Here is a 10000-nt window from a genome sequence, read left to right on the forward strand (position 1 = left end):
GGTTGAGGGTGGGTAGGCCGGGAGAGAGTGCTAATCTGATAATTGGCGGTCGAACTGGCAGCGCTGCACTCATGGGAATTCTGGAATCTGCCACACCTTGAACCGCCTTCATGCTCCGAACACACCCTCTTCAAACTATCAAGGCTCATTAAACTACCCTTGGCAATACTAACACAGCCTCTACGAAAGCTAAATATGGGTGTGTAAGCCTTGAAATGTTTAAGAGAAGCCTTTTCAAACTATCATTAGGCTCTTAAAACTACCCGTGGCAATACTAACACAATCTCTACGAAAGCTAGATTTGACTGTAAGCCTCGAAATGTTAAGAGAAGCCTTTTCAAACTATCATTAGGCTCTTAAAACTACCCTTGGCAATACTAACACAACCTCTACGAAAGCTAAATTTGATTGTAAGCCTCGAAATGTTAAGAGAAGCCTTTTCAAACTATCATTAGGCTCTTAAAACTACCCTTGGCAATACTAACACAACCTCTACGAAAGCTTGATTTGAATGTGTAAGCCTCGAAATGTCAAGAGAAGCCTTTTCAAACTATCAATAGGCTCTTAAAACTACCCTTGGCAATACTAACACAATCTCTACGAAAGCTAGATTTGGGTGTGTAAGCCTCGAAATGTTTAAGAGAAGCCTTTTCAAACTATCATTAGGCTCATAAAACTACCCTTGGCAACACTAACACAATCTCTACGAAAGCTAGATTTGAATGTGTAAGCCTCGAAATGTTTAAGAGAAGCCTTTTCAAACTATCATTAGGCTCTTAAAACTACCCTTGGCAATACTAACACAACCTCTACGAAAGCTAAATATGGGTGTGTAAGCCTTGAAATGTTTAAGAGAAGCCTTTTCAAACTATCATTAGGCTCTTAAAACTACCCTTGGCAATACTAACACAACCTCTACGAAAGCTAAATATGGGTGTGTCAGCCCTGAAATGTTTGAGAATATAAAGATAACTGGATAAAAGAAAGGAGGAGAAGAAGAGACGACGGTTGGGAAGGCGGAGGCGGCGATGAAGGAGGAGGAGGAGGAGAAGGAGGAGGAGAAGGCTTGGGCGAGGGAGTGGGCGGCTAAGGGATAGAAGGAAACCAATGTGGTCACTTAATTTTTTCCATCACATCACCGGCGGCCTTAGGGAAGAAGAAGGAAGGAGGAGGAGGAGGAGGAGGAGGAGGAGGAGGAGGAGGAGAGGGTATAGAGAGAGAGAGAGAGAGAGAGAGAGAGAGAGAGAGAGAGAGAGAGAGAGAGAGAGAGAGAGAGAGAGAGAGAGAGAGAGAGAGAGAGAGAGAGAGCACAACATAATAATACAAAAACGCCAACAATATAATGCAATTTCTCATAATGCTTCTTACCCATCACAGACTCAAGGGCCAAGGTGACGGAGATGAACACCGAGACTACGCGCAGCTGTAGCATATGCCCTTGACTTTACCATTACCCTTATATATACATCTCCTAACATAGCCTTTTTTTCTATCTTTTCAGGTCAGTCGTGTAAAAAAATAACAGAAGGAAACAGAGAAAAAAAATACCGAACTTCTCATGTAAGTAAAATAATCCCTTCAAAAATCAGCGTCATATCGTGTTACACTTCTCATAGGACAGTTTACATCACTATAGTCTGTTCACTTAAGTCCGACCCAAGCTGACAACATGTACATAAGCGTGTTTGCAAGCTGAGTGCTGATTGGCTGCTATGGCTTCCAAGTTTTCTTTAACCCGGTAGCTGCGGGGATCATGTTTCTTAAAGGCCCCTCTAAGCGAGATTAGTGAGAAAAAAATCATCACTCACGCAAACCATTTCATTATATATATCAGCGCATTTGTGATCGGTTTATGCATCATCTATTTTTGGGGGGTTTATATCGTGACAGGAATTTGGCCCTTCGGTGGTACACGGTAAAAGCCACAAATTTGGCCCGTCGCTGCTACACGGTAAAGCCACAAATTTGGCCCGTCGCTGCTACACGGTAAAGCCACAAATTTGGCCCGTCGCTGCTACACGGTAAAGCCACAAATTTGGCCCTTCGCTGCTACACGGTAAAGCCACAAATTTGGCCCGTCGCTGCTACACGGTAAAGCCACAAATTTGGCCCGTCGCTGCTACACGGTAAAGCCACAAATTTGACCCTTCGCTGCTACACGGTAAAGCCACAAATTTGGCCCGTCGCTGCTACACGGTAAAGCCACAAATTTGGCTCGTCACTGCTACACGGTAAAGCCACAAATTTGGCCCGTCACTGCTACACGGTAAAGCCACAAATTTGGCCCGTCGCTGCTACCGGGTTAACCTCTGTGTGTGTATATCTCAAGCAGCACTTTCTACTAATCTGCACTGTGCTTACGAACGCGCTTAGGTTTATGTTGTCAGCTTGGGTCAGACTTAAATGAACAGACTATAAGGAATGACAGGAGGTGGGCAAACTGCATATTCTAATACCATATGTTTGAGCGTAGGGCACTGGCTAGCGTCCTTATCTACACATCCTTGGTTCGAATCCAGGTTATGTCTCCTTTCGGGCTGGTCAGTAAATTACCTGTTGACACGTGGGAAGATAAACTGTGGTAACCTGATGCTCCACTGGCCCTGTCTCTGGTTAATGAGCTCTACGGAGATAAGCACCGTCCCCACAGGCAGCTATAGCGTACGCTCTCTCTACGTTATGTTTGAGCATCACACACCCTCGGGAAGTTTTCATCAGTCTCTCCCCAACAAAGAAAATGTAAAGGAGTGATTGGGAGACTTAAAGAAAATGGGTTTGTCTCGGAGATCGCTAGCGAGAGAGAGAGAGAGAGAGAGAGAGAGAGAGAGAGAGAGAGAGAGAGAGAGAGAGAGAGGGGTTTGCTCATTTTTGTAAACCTTTTTAGAGCAGTTTCGGTTCTACGAAATTAGAGAGAGAGAGAGAGAGAGAGAGAGAGATTTACATAGATTTACATAGAAAATCAGACCACACAGACCCCATGGTCCAGACTTGGTGGTCTGTCCTTAAACCTAAGTGATTTTACATTAATCAGAAGACTCCAAAACGTTGCATTTCTACTCTAGTTGATATTAAGTTGAAGGAAGTGACGGTCGAGCTTATTTTTGAAGGAGTCAATCGTGTTACACTGGACCACTGATGATGGGAGCTTATTCCATTCTCGCACTACAACGTTGGTGAAGAAAAATTTGGTGCAGTCTGAATTTACTTGTCTACATCTGAGTTTTACGCCATTGTTCCTCGTGCGCAAAGTGTCATCGATCATAAACAATGTTGATCTGTCTACATTCGTGAAACCATTAAGTATTTTAAAACATTCGATCAGTTTTCCTCGGAGGCGACGTTTCTCAAGAGAGAACATGTTAAGGGTAGAAAGCCTTTCTTCGTAGGATTTGTTGCGCAAGGAAGGGATAATTTTCGTTGCCCGACGCTGAACACCTTCTAATTTAGCAATATCCTTTGCATGGTGAGGAGACCAAAACTGTACCGCATATTCCAAGTGGGGTCTGACTAAACTGTTGTAGAGCGGGTATTACATCTTTATTCTTAAATAAAAAGTTTCTTTTAATGAAGCCCAACATTCTGTTCGCTTTATTTGCTGCATCGATGCATTGCTGTGAGAATTTGAGGTTTGACGCGATTTTGACCCCAAGTCCTTGACGCATTGAACGCTTTTGAGTTTAACGCCGCGCATTTCGTAATCAAACTTTTATTCCTCGTTCCAACTTGAAGGACCTGGCACTTGTCTACGTTAAAGGGCATCTCCCATCTATCCGACCAAGCTGAAATTTTGTGCAAATCCTCTTGGAGGCTTTGCCTGTCTTCGTCAGTGAGAACCGAGTTACCAATCTTTGTGTCGTCTGCAAATTTACTAATGCGGTTATTGAGTCCAACATCCACGTCGTTGATGTAAATAATGAAGAGCACTGGGCCAAGAACCGAGCCCTGAGGGACGCCACTAGTGACAGGCGCCCACTCTGAGTTAAATCCGTCAATCACTACTCTTTGTTGTCTGTTGCTCAACCAATTCGCGATCCATTGGTTTACCTGACCGTCAATACCTATTTGTTTTAATTTGTAAAGTAATTTATGATGCGGGACTTTATCAAACGCTTTCTGGAAATCAAGATAGACTACGTCCAGTGATTTGGTTACGTCATAAACAGTGAAGAGGTCGAGAGAGAGAGAGAGAGAGAGAGAGAGAGAGGTGTGTGTGTGTGTGTGTGTGTGTGTCATCCCTCATCTTAAATACAAAACACTCAGATAGAAACGTTTTTACACACACACACACACACACACACACACACACACACACACACACACACACACACACAAGGGCACCGCCAGAGGAGTAGTGTGGGTCATGGGCGTGGGGAGGGGGGAAGGGGGGCGTGGGAGGGGGGAGGGGCATTGAAGGATCTCAGCTTCTTGTGGTGGGCAGCGAGCGTGTCGTGAGGAGTCGGCTACTACCACGACTTTTGCAACCAAGATTGGGTCATGTATGGCCTTGCACCCGCGATCTCTCTCTCTCTCTCTCTCTCTCTCTCTCTCTCTCTCCTACGTCGGCCGTGGGTCATACTTTCTCTCGCGCGCCACGCAGGTTCTCGCAACGGTCATACTCTTAAAAATACTTCACGGCGCCGAGGAACACACATGCACACACATTTAGTTAACAAAGCTTTCGTAGGAGTTTTGGGCATTCCCACGGGTTGGTTTATGACGCTAGTGGTGGTTTGAGCTTTCCTCTACGCCGTAAACCTAAGAGAACACGCATTAGAACCCGACTGATCTCCTTTACGGCCGTTGGAAATAGCTGTTGTTGTGAGGGGTGGAAGCGTCTGACAGTACCGACCTCGGCTCTATGCACTCCGCGCCGCACAGTGCACGTAACCTCACGCAACGGTACATTTTAAGGGAAAGGCGACTCCGTATTCAGAAAGATAGCACCTGATTCGATAGATTACCAACATAAGCACTAAAGTTACTCAGAATATACATAGAGGAGTATTCTTTTAAACATTTGGGTCACCAAGCACACACATTTAACAAGGCTTTCGTAGGAGTTTTGGGTCATTTCCAGGGGAGGTAGTTTAATGACCCTGGTGGTAGTTTGATCCTTCTTCTGTACTGTGAACCTAAAAAAAACACTCATCGAAACACGCATTTAACAAGGCTTTCGTAAGAGTTTTGAGCATTTCCTCGAGTAGCAGTTTATGGCCCTAGTGGTAGTTTGATCCTTCTTCTGTACCGTGAACCTAAAAAAACACTCATTGAAACACGCATTTAACAAGGCTTTCGTAAGAGTTTTGGGCATTTCCTCGGGTAGCAGTTTATGGCCCTAGTGGTAGTTTGATCCTTCTTCTGTACTGTGAACGTAAAAAAACACTCATGAAAACCCGATTAATCTCCTTTTCGGCCTTTGGAAATAGTTGACATGTGAGGTGTGGAAGCGTCCGAGAATATATATGTATACCTAGTGCGCTCCCCTACCCAGCTGGCCCACTGACATTTCGTTCTGGCAACAGTGTTTAGTGGACACATTATAACGACAGACGAACATTCGAGCCTCCAGTATAATGAGTGACTAAGGGACTGTTTACTGACCGGGTTTGCTCAGGTTAATATGATCTTGCTCGTGGTCAAAAAGCCAACAACACAACAACCTTTTCAGCGATGCAAAGAATAATGTCACACTTTTATCATACGCAGTTTTAATGTCAAGATTAGTAGTGAAAGTCACCTCCGCGTCTCACTCTGCCCCGCCCTTCTTCCTCCTCCTCCCCCTCCTCCTCCTCTTCCTCCTCCTCCTCCTCCTCTTCTTACTGTCGAACCTTAGGGCACATCCAAGTCTTTTTCATTAGCTTTTGCATATGTATTCCACTGCCGTTGAGTTTCTGGTTTGATCTATTCCTAAATTTATGGGTTCAAGTTATTTTTAAAGTTATCTAGTTAATATTTTGGTTTCTAGATGTTGTTTAATTACTGTTTGGTTTCTACTCAAATTTGTAGATTGAAGTTATTTTTTTTATGTTATCTAGTCAATATAATGGGTTCTAGATGGTTTCTCTTAATAAATTAATGTGTTTGAAGCTATATATGTTGTTTTCTAGTCAATATTATGGTTTATATTGGGTTTTAATCCTAAATTTATAGTTTGAAGCTCTTTTTATTGTTATCTAGTCAATAGTTTGGTTTCTACTGGGTTTCCATTTCTAAATTATGGTTTGATATATCTAATCCTTTATTTTGCTATACTTAATACTTCTCTATACCTAAAAAGCGTTTGAAGCATTTTTTTCCTGTTATCTCGTCAATAGTTTGCTTTCTAGCGAGTTTTTATATAAAAATATGAGAGTGATCTGATCAGCACGACTAATACCAATATCTTGTTCCTAATGTACAATGTATGTGTGTGGCAAGTCACTGTTACCAAAACCCAACGAATACACACACAGCTGGGTCGGAAAAAGCTCTACCTGATCAGCTGGGTACCGAAACACAGCTCTGGGCGGGATGACGGAGAGGAGAGCGTCGACAAAAATCAGAGAAGACAATTGCGGAGTCACGGCTAACGGGAATCGAACGTGGTGACATGATAGATAATAGATAATAAATTAACCCAGAACACTGCAGCGAATATACGAACCTTGTAACGTTGAATATAAATACTGGAGGCTCTTGACGACATTATATTCTGAACACACACACACACACACACACACACACACACACACACACACACACAGAGAGAGAGAGAGAGAGAGAGAGAGAGAGAGAGAGAGAGAGAGAGAGAGAGAGAGAGAGAGAGAGAGAGAGCATGACCTCTCTTCTTTAAACGTGACCTAAGAGTGTGTGTCCAATAATCTCCAAACCTATCTCTTGTAATCCTTCTCTCCCTCTCCTTCCTCTCTCTCCCTCCCTCCCTCCCTCCCTTACCCAGCCCAACACCCAGATCATGCAGGCTCCTCCTCTTCGTCACTTACGTTCCTCTCGTTCCATTGACGTTCTGTATTCTCGCGTCGTTCCCTGACTGACACGATTCACCGAAGTAAAAGTGAAGAGGCTTGAGAGAAGTGGTGGACGAGATGACTAGAGATGGTGGTGGTGGTGGTGGTGGTAGTGGTGGTGGTGGTTGTGGTAGTAGTGGTAGCGTTGTGGTTGGTAATGATGATAGTAGTACGTAATAGAGATAAGAACATAAGAACGTAAGGAGTCTGCAAGAGGCCGGTTGGTAACGATATTAGTATGAAGAAGAAAAAAGTGGAGAAAAAGAAGAAAAGATAAAGAAGAAGAAGAAGGAATCAGAAAACAATCGAAGGGAAAAGAAGGGGAGAAAAGGAAAGGAAGGGAATGGAAAGAGTGAAGGGAAGGAGATGGAAGGAAAGAGAAAAAATGGAATAATTTGAAAATAATAATAATAAAAATGATAAGTTGAGAGGAAGGATGGTGGCGAAGGTAGTTATGATGATGATGATAATAATAATAATAATAATGATAATAATAATAATAATAATGATAATAATAATAATAATAATAATAATAATAATAATAATAAAAACAATAATAATAATGACAATGAAGATAACGATGATGATAAAGGCACACACACACACACACACACACACACACACACACACACACACACACACACACACACACACACACAAGGCAGGTCAGGGTGGATGAATGGGAGTGTGTGTGTGTGTGTGTGTGTGTGTGTGTGTGTGGGATGGGTTTGAAGGGCAAGGGACTGTAAATTAGGACTGATGGGGAGGAAGAGGAGGAGGAGGAGGAGGAGGAGGAGGAAGGAGAGAGAGAGTAACACGATAGTTGTGACATCGGAGGAGCAGGTGCGAGGAGGAGAAAGAGGAGGAGGAGGAGGAGGAGGAGGAGATGCCCAGAGGCGGAAGCAGTTAAGGAGGTTAGGGCTTTACGTGGGCGGCGGTGGCTACGGAGGCAAGCAAGAGGAGAGGAAGAAGAGAAGGTGAGGGAAGGGAAGGGAGGGCAGGGTCTTGCGTGAAGGTGTGACGCTTGAAAGAAGGCGAGAGGAACAAGCTAATTCAGAAGTGGTTGGTTTAAATCGTTTGAAGAGGTGAAGAAAGAAAGGAAGGAAGAAGAGAGAAGGTAAGAGAAGGTGAAGGAAGGAAGGAAGACGGTGTGAAGGTGTGTGTGTGAAAGGAGGCGAGAGGAACAAGTTGATTTAGAAGTGGTAACAGAAGTGGTTGGTTTAAATCGTTTGAAGAGGTAGAGAAAGAAAGGAAGAAGTTGGAAGGGAAGAGAAGGCGAAGGAAGGAAGGAAGACGGTGTGAAGGTGTGTGTGTGAAAGGAGTCGAGAGGAACAAGTTGATTTAGAAGTGGTAACAGAAGTGGTTGGTTTAAATCGTTTGAAGAGGTAGAGAAAGAAAGGAAGGAAGAAGTTGGAAGGGAAGAGAAGGCGAAGGAAGGCAGACGGTATAAAGGTGTGTGTGTGTGTGTGTGTGTGTGTGTGTGTGTGTGTGTGTGTGTGTGTGTGTGTGTGTGTGTGAAAGGAGGCAATAGGAACACCTTATAACCTGCTTGAGGAATGGTAACAGTGGTTGAGGTGGAGTAATAGCTTTTAAAGAGGTAAATTGAAGGGTTGTTGTCTCTTTGGGGCGTGGGGCGAAGGGAACGAAGGGGTCACACATAGCAGCTGTGAAGGTAACGCAAGGTAAATTTAGTGTGCACTCTATTACCTGCGTGGCCTCAGTGCTCATCTCCGTACCATTGGCCCAGTACAACATCCGGGTTACCACAGTTTTACTTATGAAGGTATGCCATGAAATTGAATGCATAGTGTTAGGTTAGGTAGGCCACGGAAGGCAGGGCTAGGGTATGGGTAAGATAAGGTAAGGGTAGGAAAGATGGAGGCTGGGGTCAATAGTTTAGGTAGGGAGGTTGAGGGAGAGGCAAACATAGAAAGTGTAGCTATCGTAGTAAAAGACATAGGAAAGAGATATAGAGGTTGATATTTAGAAGGCCTACGATTGCTTAGTGTTAGGTTAGTTATAGGTCAGGAAATTCAGAATGAAGCAAAGAGTATCAAGGGAATTAATAGACATAGGAAAGATATATAAAGGTTGATATTTAGAAGGCTTACGATTGCTTAGTGTTTGGTTAGTTATAGGTCAGGAAATTCAGAATGAAGCAAAGAGTATCAAGGGAATTAATAGACATAGGAAAGAGATATAGACGTTGATATATAGAAGGCCTACGATTGCTTAGTGTTACGTTAGTTACATCAGGAAGAGCAGGAAGAAGGAAGGGAATTAATAGACGAAGGAAAGAGATATTGAGGTTGATATATAGAAGGCCTACGATTGCTTAGTGTTACGTTAGTCATAGGTCAGGAAAAGCAAAGAGTAGCAAGGGTGTTAACAGACGGAAGGAGGAGGTAAAGAGGTTAATGTTTAGAATGTTAACAAATGCTTAGGTCAGGAGAGATAAAAAGAAAAAAAGTATAGCTAGGGTAGTAAAGGCGAAGGGTAGGGCCGACGGGTGACGTAAGGAGGTCGATCGTTGAAGGGGCAGTAGCCAGCGATTGGGACAGCGGCAGCAAGGTTTGGGCGGGGCAGCGAAGAAGCGGGGGTGGTGGTGGTGGAGGTGGTGAGGGAGGGAGAGGGAGGGGGACGGTGTTTCATTGGGCGGAGGAGGAGGACAAAAAATGATTCCTACCCCCGTTCGACTCCAGGGAAAGGGAGTGACGACATGAGAGAGAGAGAGAGAGAGAGAGAGAGAGAGAGAGAGAGAGAGAGAGAGAGAGAGAGAGAGAGAGAGAGAGAGAGAGAGAGAGAGAATGATAATATATGCCCCATTCGTCATAGTTAAGCAAGCATTCTAAGGCAGCTGCGGCGTTGGGGTGAAGTGACATTGAAACATTGAGATCTTACACACACAGAAGGACACGGAGAGACTGCGACATTAGCTTACTGGGAGAGTTAATACGTTCTTTCACAAGACACTAAAACCAGCATTCTTAAACGTA

General features: G+C 43.9%; 1 long non-coding RNA gene across 2 annotated transcripts in view; it reads left to right on the top strand.

The window, feature by feature from the left end:
* Positions 1-10000, top strand: part of LOC126987721 (uncharacterized) — a 73609-nt gene that overhangs the window by 31510 nt on the left and 32099 nt on the right. Inside the window, exon 3 of one of the 2 annotated variants that reach the window (XR_007741122.1) lies at positions 1502-1898. The exons of the other annotated variant lie outside the window; for it this stretch is intronic. This is a non-coding gene — a long non-coding RNA (uncharacterized LOC126987721). Of the gene's footprint in view, positions 1-1501; positions 1899-10000 lie in introns of those variants that run through there. 2 annotated transcript variants of the gene reach the window in all.

This window comes from Eriocheir sinensis, chromosome 66 (assembly GCF_024679095.1).
Source record: "Eriocheir sinensis breed Jianghai 21 chromosome 66, ASM2467909v1, whole genome shotgun sequence".
NCBI classification, from domain to species: Eukaryota; Metazoa; Arthropoda; class Malacostraca; order Decapoda; family Varunidae; genus Eriocheir; species Eriocheir sinensis.